Source organism: Bison bison, unplaced genomic scaffold, assembly GCF_000754665.1.
Source record: "Bison bison bison isolate TAMUID 2011002044 unplaced genomic scaffold, Bison_UMD1.0 scf7180017864371, whole genome shotgun sequence".
NCBI classification, from domain to species: domain Eukaryota; kingdom Metazoa; phylum Chordata; class Mammalia; order Artiodactyla; family Bovidae; genus Bison; species Bison bison.
The window spans coordinates 9,787,162-9,796,889 of record NW_011494943.1 but is presented as its reverse complement, the minus strand read 5'-3'; the positions used below and the strand labels follow the sequence as shown (position 1 = coordinate 9,796,889).

At 43.6% G+C, this 9,728-nt stretch overlaps 1 protein-coding gene across 2 annotated transcripts in view; it reads left to right on the top strand.

The window, feature by feature from the left end:
* CYTH1 (cytohesin 1) overlaps positions 1-9,728 on the top strand; it is a 79,826-nt gene that overhangs the window by 25,399 nt on the left and 44,699 nt on the right. The gene's annotated exons all lie outside the window — the stretch shown is intronic.

The window sequence follows — 9,728 nt, the reverse complement described above, 5'->3', positions numbered from 1 at the left end:
CAACCCCTGGGTTGGAAGATCCCCTGGAGAAGGAAATGGCAACCCACTCCAGTGTTCTTGCCTGGGAGATCCCACGGACAGAGGACACCTGGCGGGCTACAGTCCAGGGGGTCGCAAAAGAGTTGGGCAGGACTTAGAAACTAAACAATTTAATTTGTGCTTTTATATGTTGTCTTTGTAACCAGCAATCTTGTCAACCTCTGTGAATGATTCTAACAGTTTAGGGTTTTTTTTTTAAACCTTTTCTATGTGGATAGTCAATCCACTAGTAAGATAATCATTTCTTTTTTTTTTTTTTCCTTCTTTACAATCTTTCTGCCCTTTTTCTTGCCCCATTTCATTGGCTGGGGCATTTGGGCCCATTTCTGCTGGGGCTTCCTGACCGAGAAGATTGAGTTAGAAAACCCTCCAGCACAGTACCAGTGAAGTTGCTGAGTGTGGACACCCTTCATGTCTTCCCCATCTTAAGGGAAAAGCTTTCAGCATTTCCCCACAAACTATAACATTTACTGTGAGTTGTAAATACCTTTTATTGTGTTGAAAAAACAGTTCATCCTGTTTCTAGTTTGTCAAAAGATTTTTTTCAGTCATGGATGGCTGTTCAGTTCTTTCAGCGCTTTTCCTGTAGGTCTATGTGTCATGTTGTTGTGACAGTATATTATACAGCTAAGTCAGGAACTAGTCTAGCCCTGCACTGTCTCACGTGGTAACCACCATTGAGTTCTTGAAATATGTTCTAAGCATAAAACAAATCCAGGATTTTGAAACCTTAGTACAAAAACAAAGGCAGAATATTTATTATATCGATCATATGTAGAAATGATAATGTTTTAGATATATTGGGTTAAATAAAACTTATTATTAAGGTTACTTTTTACCATTTATCTTTTAGTTGTTTACTGTATAAGTAAGTAAGTGTAAGTGAAAGTTGCTCAGTTGTGTCTGACTCTTTGTGATCCCATGGACTATAGAGTCCATGAAATTCTCCAGGCCAGAATACTGGAGTGAATAGCCGTTCCCTTCTCTAGGGGATCTTCTCAACCCAGGAATGGAACCCAGGTCTCCCGCATTGCAGGCAGATTCTTTACCAGCTGAGCCACCAGGGAAGCCCCTGTTTCCTGTGGCTGCTAGAAAATGTTAAAATACATATTTGGCTCATATTATGTGTTTTTTGGACAGCACTGGCTAGACACACTGATGTTTGCATCCAAATTTATAGTGAAGAATCTGCCTGCAATTCAGGAGACCTAGGTTTGATTCCTGGGTTGGGAAGATCCCCTGGAGAAAGAAATGGCAACCCACTCCAGTATTCTTGCCTGGAAAATCCCATGGACAGAGGATCCTGGTGGGCTACAGTCCATGGAGTCACAAAGAGTCGGACATGACTGAGCGACTAACACAATGTGTATTAAGTGTTTAATAGGTGTCCTCATTATTTTAAGCATTTTTACAGTAACCCAATGAAGTGGGAAATTTTTCTCCATGTCTTGGATGAGAAAACTAAAAGTCAAGGAGAGAGTAACAAAGTAGCTAGTGGGCAGTCGAGCCAGGACTGTAACCCAAGCAGCTGACTCCTGGGCCTGCACTGTCGGTCACTCCCTTGTAGGGATCATATGACATTTTAGATCACTGGGGAAAGGGTGTGCTTTTCAGTGAACGGTGATGACAGTTGATTACCCAGAAAATACTTAGATTCCCTTTGTCATTCTACACTTGAAAAATCAAACCAAAAGAACTCCAGATGGATTAGGCCAAAGTGTCCCTTATTTATATATATACACTTAGACCTGTAACCCATCTGGAGTTTTTTGTTTTATTTCTTTAAGTATAAAATGACAAATATAAACACACAAATATATACATATATGCACATATATGTAATTTTTAAGTGAATATTTTTCTAATTTTATTGAGAAAGGAACACTACTTCCTAAGCAGGTCACAGAAACTTAGAAGTCATAAAAAAGCAATCAACAGACATGACATCGTATGAACCAACTTAATATATATAAATGTATTATTTATATTCTTTTTTGTGTGACAAAAGCTTTCATAAAAAAGTAAAACAGGCAGTATAGTTGGAGAAAATATTTGCAGCACTTACGAGCAAAGATTGCTATCCAAAATATATGAAGAGCACCTGCAAACCGGTAAAAAGACAAACAACAGTAGAAAAATAGGACAAAGGATATAAACGATTCAGAGAAGAAGCACAGACAGCCAGTAATCCTAATAGACAGGGAAATGTGAACTACAACGACCAGCAGATTACCAGAACGTTAAAGAGCGCTGGTGAGATTGTGGAGAAGCCGACATTCTCGTAGTGTTTGGGGGGGGCATTTTGTGCCTGATTTCAGAAGGCAGTTTGGTAATGTCTGTCCCAGTTTAAAATGTTTATAGAGTACATCCTATGCCCAGAGCTTGGTTTCTAAATACCATTCTCCATTAAAAGGAACCTGTGATCCTTGGGGAAATGGTTGATTCTGGGGCTGGGTAGGGAAAAATACAAAGTGAGCCTGCTTGGAAAGTCTTGTGATGGCAGGAAGTGAAGAAGTGCTCAGAGAATGATGGGGACAAGTTGGAAGACACAGGAGCCAACTTGAAGAAGCACCTGGCTGCTGACCCCAAAATTAGGGCATGATAAAAGATGGCGAGGAACAGATACCCACATCCTCCCAGAGCATCTCCCAACAAGATTCTTAGGAATCACAGAGGGACAAACAGCCACAAAAACAGAAACCTGGTGGACTCACCTCTACCAGATGTTCAAGGTTGGCATCACTAGTAAAAGGCTAATCAACATCGTGGACCCTGATGTCATGCATCAAGGACAGCCTAATTTTCTGTGGTGGTGTTTAGTCGCTCAGTTGTGTCCGACTCTTTTGTGACTCCATGGACTGTAGCCCACCAGGCTCCTCTGTCCGTGGGATTTTCCAGGCAAGAATACTGGAATGGGTTGCCATTTCCTTCTCCACATTTTCTGTGTAATTTTTGCCAAAAATACACAACCTCAGTTGCATCAGAAGAAAATTGTGGGCAAATCCAAATTGGGGAACATTCTACAAAACAACCCAGCACTACTCTGTGAAGTGAAAAGGTCATAACCCTGAGACTGGGAACGTTCGTGATCAGACTAATTGCAGTGGGGTCTCCTGGATTGGGTCCTGGACTGGAAGAAAAGGACCTCACTGAGGAAACTGAGGCGGTTCCAGTAGGTTTACCAGGTTGCCTGTCAGTATTGTGTTGATGAGAATGGAGGACACATGGCAAGTCGATGTTTGTATAGTTTTTCTGCAGATCTAACATGTTTCAAAATAAAAAGTTAGCTGCCCATACTTGTTGACTCTGGAATTCAGTTTCCGAATCTCTTCTGCAGGTTCAGAAAAATAGATAAAAAACAATGTCGATTTCACATAGCTTGTGATGGCAGAGTATTGGAAACAGAGATTCACCAGTACAAAATCAAAGTATAGAATTAGTGCAGATTTTACTGTGGGATGTACCAATTTAAAAACTTGAGGTAGATTTATAGGCCCTGACATAGGAAAATCTCTATGAAAAAAAAACTTGGAGAAAAACATATATTACATTTAACTTTGTGATATAGGCAGTAAAAAAAACAAGTAGTTTTATTTTTGTATTTTACATGTTCTGCATCTTCCTCCCCACTCCCCTTCTATAATTTAAACACTGGGAGACAGTAAGTATGGTATTTTCTGTCTTCAGTGAGATCATCCTCTTTTGTGTGTTAGAAAAAACTCAGAATGGTGATTCCGATTGATAAAAATACAAAGACGTAAACTCAGCCCTTAGGAAAAGTTTCTTACTGGTTCATATTTGTGTTTCTTAAGCTAACCTCAGTGGAGAGGGGCTGTGTTCTAGGCAGTCTCAGAGTTCAGGGAATTCACAGTTGATGACTACTTCGCTGGGGGTGTCTGGTCCCTGTGCCCTGAGCGTGTGTCCATCGGGCTGAAGGAGCACTCTGGGAGGGCCCCCTGGGCTTGGTGTCTGCACCCATGGTTACGTGGCTCCTCAGCTCTCCCGTGTCTTCAGCGTCCTTCGTGGAAGGGGGATGGTGGCGGTTGGGGTGCTGCCTGGTCTCCTGCAGGTTGTTTTGATGCCCAAGAAATTCTGTATTTCTGTGAAAATACCTCTGTGTCTCTTTGGAAACTAATGCAGCTTTTGAAGGTTACCTGCTTGGTTATGGTGCAGTAGCACGTGTCCCTTCAGTCAGAGTGACAAACCTCAGGCTGTCCAACAGCACCATGAACCTGGTTCATGTTTGGAATTCTGCATTGTTTTATCTTTGAATCTGCATTTCTCAGGTCTCTTTTTCCTGCAGACTTCTTACCAGGTAGGTTTCCTGGCTGGAAAGAGAATGTGCAGCCCCACCAATACAAATGTCATTCTGTGACTTTGGGTATAAAATCATTTTCAAGAAGAGTAAGGTAATTGGACTGAGGGTTTGTTCAGTGGAAGGAAGTTAAGTTTGAGGCTCATAGTCTTGGAAGGATGAATGATCACTATGCGAATGACAGAAATGCAGGTAGGTCTCTGTGGGTGGAGGGGTTCTGTCGCGGTGACAGCAGACACGGGGGGAGACAGGCAGGACCACGTCTTGAAGGGCCTCTTGTCCTGGGCAGTTCTGTATCTAAAATGCCCTTCCTCTCCCAGACAGTGCCCGGTCACCCATAAAGGTCACCTCTACTTTTCTCTTCAAGATTGTGACCCCAAGGCAGTATTTGAGTCACCTGATCTCCTAAATGCCAGATATTGCCACTAAGATTGTGGATTTTCTCAAAAGTCACTCTTCTTTTTTGGACTGCTCACACCCCCATTCTTCTTGCTCCCCCCAGGGACTCATTTTTGGTGTTTTTTCTCCAAGAGCTTGGAGTCCCCGACCCTCACGTCCTAATCCTGAGCAGCCCAGGTGGTGGTTTCAGGTGACCTCTGCCACCACCCGGGGCCTCCAGAGACCTGTGCTCTCATCACCTCTGGAGCCCAGCACCCAGCTAGTGTGGCACTCAACACAGTTCAAACTGAACCACACAGTAGAGACCCAAGTCTTTTTTGAGGGAATGCAGAGTACTCAGCCTTCAATGCTCCTTGGAAGGACTGATGGTGAAGCTGAAGCTCCAGTACTTTGGCCACCTAATGTGAACAAGTTGACTCATTGGAAAAGACCTTGATGCTGGGAAAGATTGAAGGCAAAAGGTGAAGAAGGGGGCAGAGGATGAAATGGTTGGATGGCATCACTGACTCAGTGGACATGAACTTGGCAAACTCTGGGAAATATTGAGGGACAGGGAGGAGGCCTGGCATGCTGAGTCCATGGGGTTGCAAGGAGTCAGACACAACTTAGTGACTGAACAACAGCAACTTAGCACGTACATTTTTCAAATAACGAGCACCAGCTTTGTGAACGCCAGCTAGAACATGGCTAGAACATTACCAGGGGATGAGACTTCTCCTGAGGACACAGGAAGTGGGAGGTTCAGCCACCACAGTGGCTCTGGGTCCCCGAGCTCAGGTCTGTTCATGGGGAAACAGCCTTGGGAATCTAGTCATGCACACAGTGCCTGGTTAATTTCATTAGTCCATGCGGTGGGGAACAGGAAGCAGGAGGTTCACACACTGCAGAATGCACCTCACACACTGCAGAATTTTGGACCCCAAAAGCCTGTGTCCAGTGTTTTTGTTTCGGCTTGGGGGAGTCACAGAGGTTCAGATTTCACCTCTGTGATGCCTGTTCTGACCACCACATTTAATACTTTTTGGGGGGGGCTCTGTTGGGTCTGCTTTGCTGCATGGGCTTTTGTCTAGTTGCGGCAAATGGGGGGCTACTCCTTGTTGCAGTGTGAGGGTGGCTTCTTGCCGTGGCTTCTCTTGTTGCAACGCACAAGTTCCACAGGCTCAGGCTTCAGTAGCTGCAGTGCCTGGGCTCAGCAGTAGCAGTTCCCGGGCTCTAGAGCCCAAGCTTCATAACTGTGGCAGATGGGCTTAGTTGCGCCGCAGCATGTGGGATCTTCCTGATTCAGGGATGGAACCCGTGTCTTCTGCATTGGCAGGTGGATTCTTTACCATTAAGCCACCAGGGAAGCCCCGTGTTTAGTACTTTAATGATTACTGCACCCTACGCGCACACTCCTGGATCCTTCTTTCCCCCATAGCACCCGCTACTTTCTAGCATGCTAGTGAATATTGTTATTATCTGTGTCTGCCTGTATAACGTAAATTCCCATTGGCCATCACCTATTCCCATAAATTAATCACAGTGGCAAGCCAATTTTCATATAACGAAAACCTTTCAGGAAATGAGAACAGTGGAATATCACCAGAGCATGCCCTACATAGTAGGTAGAACATGACTTTCTTCTGTATACATTCAAAAGGTAATGAATGTATTTGCAAAAATGGCTAATTGTAAACCTTTTAACAATCTTATCATGTAACCAGCAGAGGGCAGCACAGTTCGAATTTATCACACCTAGTAATTTTGACTTTATTTTAAAGGACATTTAAAGCTGTAACAACTGTTTTCAGACGTAGTTCAATGTTTATCTCAACATCAAGTTTAATTTTTTTTTTTTTTGCTGCACTGTCATGTGGGATCTTAGTTCCTCAACCAGAGGTCTAACCCATCCCCCCTGCAGTAGAAGCACACAGAGCCCTAACCACTGGACTGCCAGGGAATTCCTCAGCATCAAATATAGTATACTGCTTTCTCATTTGTGAGTCATGCTATTGCTTCTCTGTCTCTGTGGAGGAAGACGTTTCTGTTTAACATCACGAATAGGTCAAGCACATGTTTTCTGAAGCACACAGAACCACTTTTCTGAGTGTGATGGTGACGACAGGTGTGAGACTTATGGGGCATCATTCCATCACCACTGGGGGGCGCTAATCATTTACCTGAGCTTCTCTCAGGGACAGGGCTGCCCTCACCTGTTCCTGGAGGACTGGATCCAGGTGCAGATCCCCCAGCACGAGGGTCCTCATTGAGCACCTGGTGATGTGTCGACCCCCTTCTCAAGGAAAATTGCTTAGAAACTCAAAACCACATGGGCCCCCCCCGCCACCCCAGTTTATGGCATTTTATGGCATTGATAGTGATTTTTCTTCCCATGGAAATCAAGAACAGACTCTGAAGAATTACACCTTTCTCTTTTTTTTCTTGCAAAAGTTAATGACTCTTCTTGGAAAAAATTGAAATTCAGATTGTGTAAGTAAGGCAAAGGGAAAGGACATGGTTTAGGGCTTTTGAAAAATATCTAATTGATTTTTACTGTTGATGATAAAACTGCTAAAAATTCCACCTTACAAAGTATGGGCAGGTAACAGTGGTGAGGTGCAAGTTAAGTGTGCATCCAGGAATTTTTTATTTGCATTCTCTGCAACACATGCCTAGTAAATCCTTTGTTCTCAGGCCTTTTTGTTTTTGTACTTTGGTGATTTGGTGCTGTTCATGTGTATGAGGAAAAACAGTACAAATCCATATTTTTCAGGTAACCCAAGAAGTAGAAAGAAAGTGAAGTCGCTCAGTTGTGTCCAACTCTTTGCGACCCCATGGACTGTTTAGCCTCCCAGGCTCCTTCATCCATGGGATTTTCTAGGCAAGAATACTAGAGTGGGTTGTCATTTCCTTCTCCAGGGTATCTTCCCGACTCAGGGATCAAACCAAGGTCTCCTGCACTGTAGGCAGACTCTTTACCGTCTGAGCCACCAGGGAAGCCCAAGAAGTAGAGTAACTTTCAAAAGAGCTTTGCAATATTTCTAGGCAACTGTGGGTTTCTGTCTGTAGAAAGTTGAGGTCTTTGTCACTTTCTACATCACCTTACAGATACACTTGTGTGGGTTTTTGGACACGTGCATGATTGTGTTCTCCAATCCCTTCCTATTGGCAGCTTATGAGGAAAGATCTAAGTTGCAAAGAAGGAGGTCATCATGAAACGAAATGACATATCTTCAAATCTCAGAAATTCCTCTGAGATTGGAGATATGGAATGACGCTAGAAACCAGAGGGTGGGTCTGAAGTCATGACAGGAAGTTAAGACACCCAGTTCTTTTCCATCTCCTGTAGCAAGGCGATTTCTCTTTCCCTTTGGTAAAACATGGAGATCAGGCTGTAAGGGGACTGAGTGAAAGTCTGTGTACTTACTTAGGAGCTCCTTTCCCTTTCTCTCTCTCTACTTACCTGCCCAGGTGCTGCTGGCCAGCTGTATTGGAGATCTTGTCTTTAGGTCACTGCTCAAGACAAGAACCTCCAGAGCCCTACATGTGGGGTCTGTACGTGTTAATTGCTTTATTATTTTACAAAGACACTCACCACTCAACAGGCCATAGCTACTACACAGTTTTTAATCAGATTGTCAGTGCCTCTCTCTTAAATATGAAGAAATAGCCTCTGTTTACTAGACATTTAAGGAAAATCCCTGAACATGAATAGAACAAAGTAAACAGAAGAAAAGAAATTAGAGGAAACAGGTCAGGGAAGATATAGAAGAAAACTTTAAAACTGTATACTTAAGAGTCTCGGAAATTATATTAATGAAATAAGAATCGGATGCTATCAGAAAGATACATTCAGAGATTAAGAGTGAGTTCTTGCAGATTAAAAATAAAATAAATAGGTTTCCCAGATGGCTCAGTGGTAAAGAATCTGCCTGCAATGCAGGAGACACAGATTCAGTCCTTGGTCCAGAAGATCCCCTGGAGAAGGAAATGGCAACCCACTCCAGTATTTTTGCCTGGAAAATCCCATGGACAGTGAAGCTTGGCAGGCTATAGTCCACGGAGTGGCAAAGAGTCTAGCATGACTTAGCGACCAAACAACAAATACCAGAAATAGAACATTCAAATAGAAAGATTGGAAGATAAAGCAGAGAATTGTCTTAGTTCAGGCTGTTGTAACAAAGTAGCACAGGATGGGTGGCTTAAGCAACAGATGTTTGTTTCTCACAGTTGTAGAGGCTGAAGGTCTAAGATCTCAGTGCTGGGTGGATTGGACTCTTGGTGAGGGCCTCCTTCCTGGTTTATAGAGAGCTACACTCCTGCTGTGTCCTCACATGGCAGAAAGAGAGCTAGCTAACTCTCTGGCCACTTCATATAAGGGCACTAATTCCATTCAGGTGGCTCCACTGTCATGACCTGATCACCTCCCAGAGGCTCCATTTCCAAATACCATCACGTTGTGCATGAGGGGACACAAACATTTGGTCCATTGAAAGAATATTTCCTAGAAAGCAGCTCAAAAAGAAGAGGAAAAGTAGGAGTGAATAGGTAAGAATAATTAAAGGATCCACAAGAGAGGTCCAGTTGCTAATAAAAATGTCAAAATACAAGAACTGGGGGGGAAAAAAGGACAAATTTAATTGTTAGAGTATAAGATTTCAGGCATAGGTTCTACCCGATGGCTAACATATGAAATTTAATAACAGTCTGCATAGAGAGACGGTCCTGAAAGCTTCCTGAGAGGGGAAAGTGTCACATACAAAAGTTTGGGCACCAGAGTGGCACCACTGCCAACAGCAGCACCGGAAGAGGGAACAGCGAGGGAGCACCTCCACCGCGCTGAGGGAATTAAGCTTCACTCAGAGTGCCACACTCAGCCAAAGTGCCAGGTGCAAGAGAGGAGACGCGCAAAATTCACAGCCCCGGCGATGAAAGCCTGCTCCTTCACAGCCCCTCTGTTAGTTGTGAGAGGATGTGCTCCACCAAAATGAGGGAG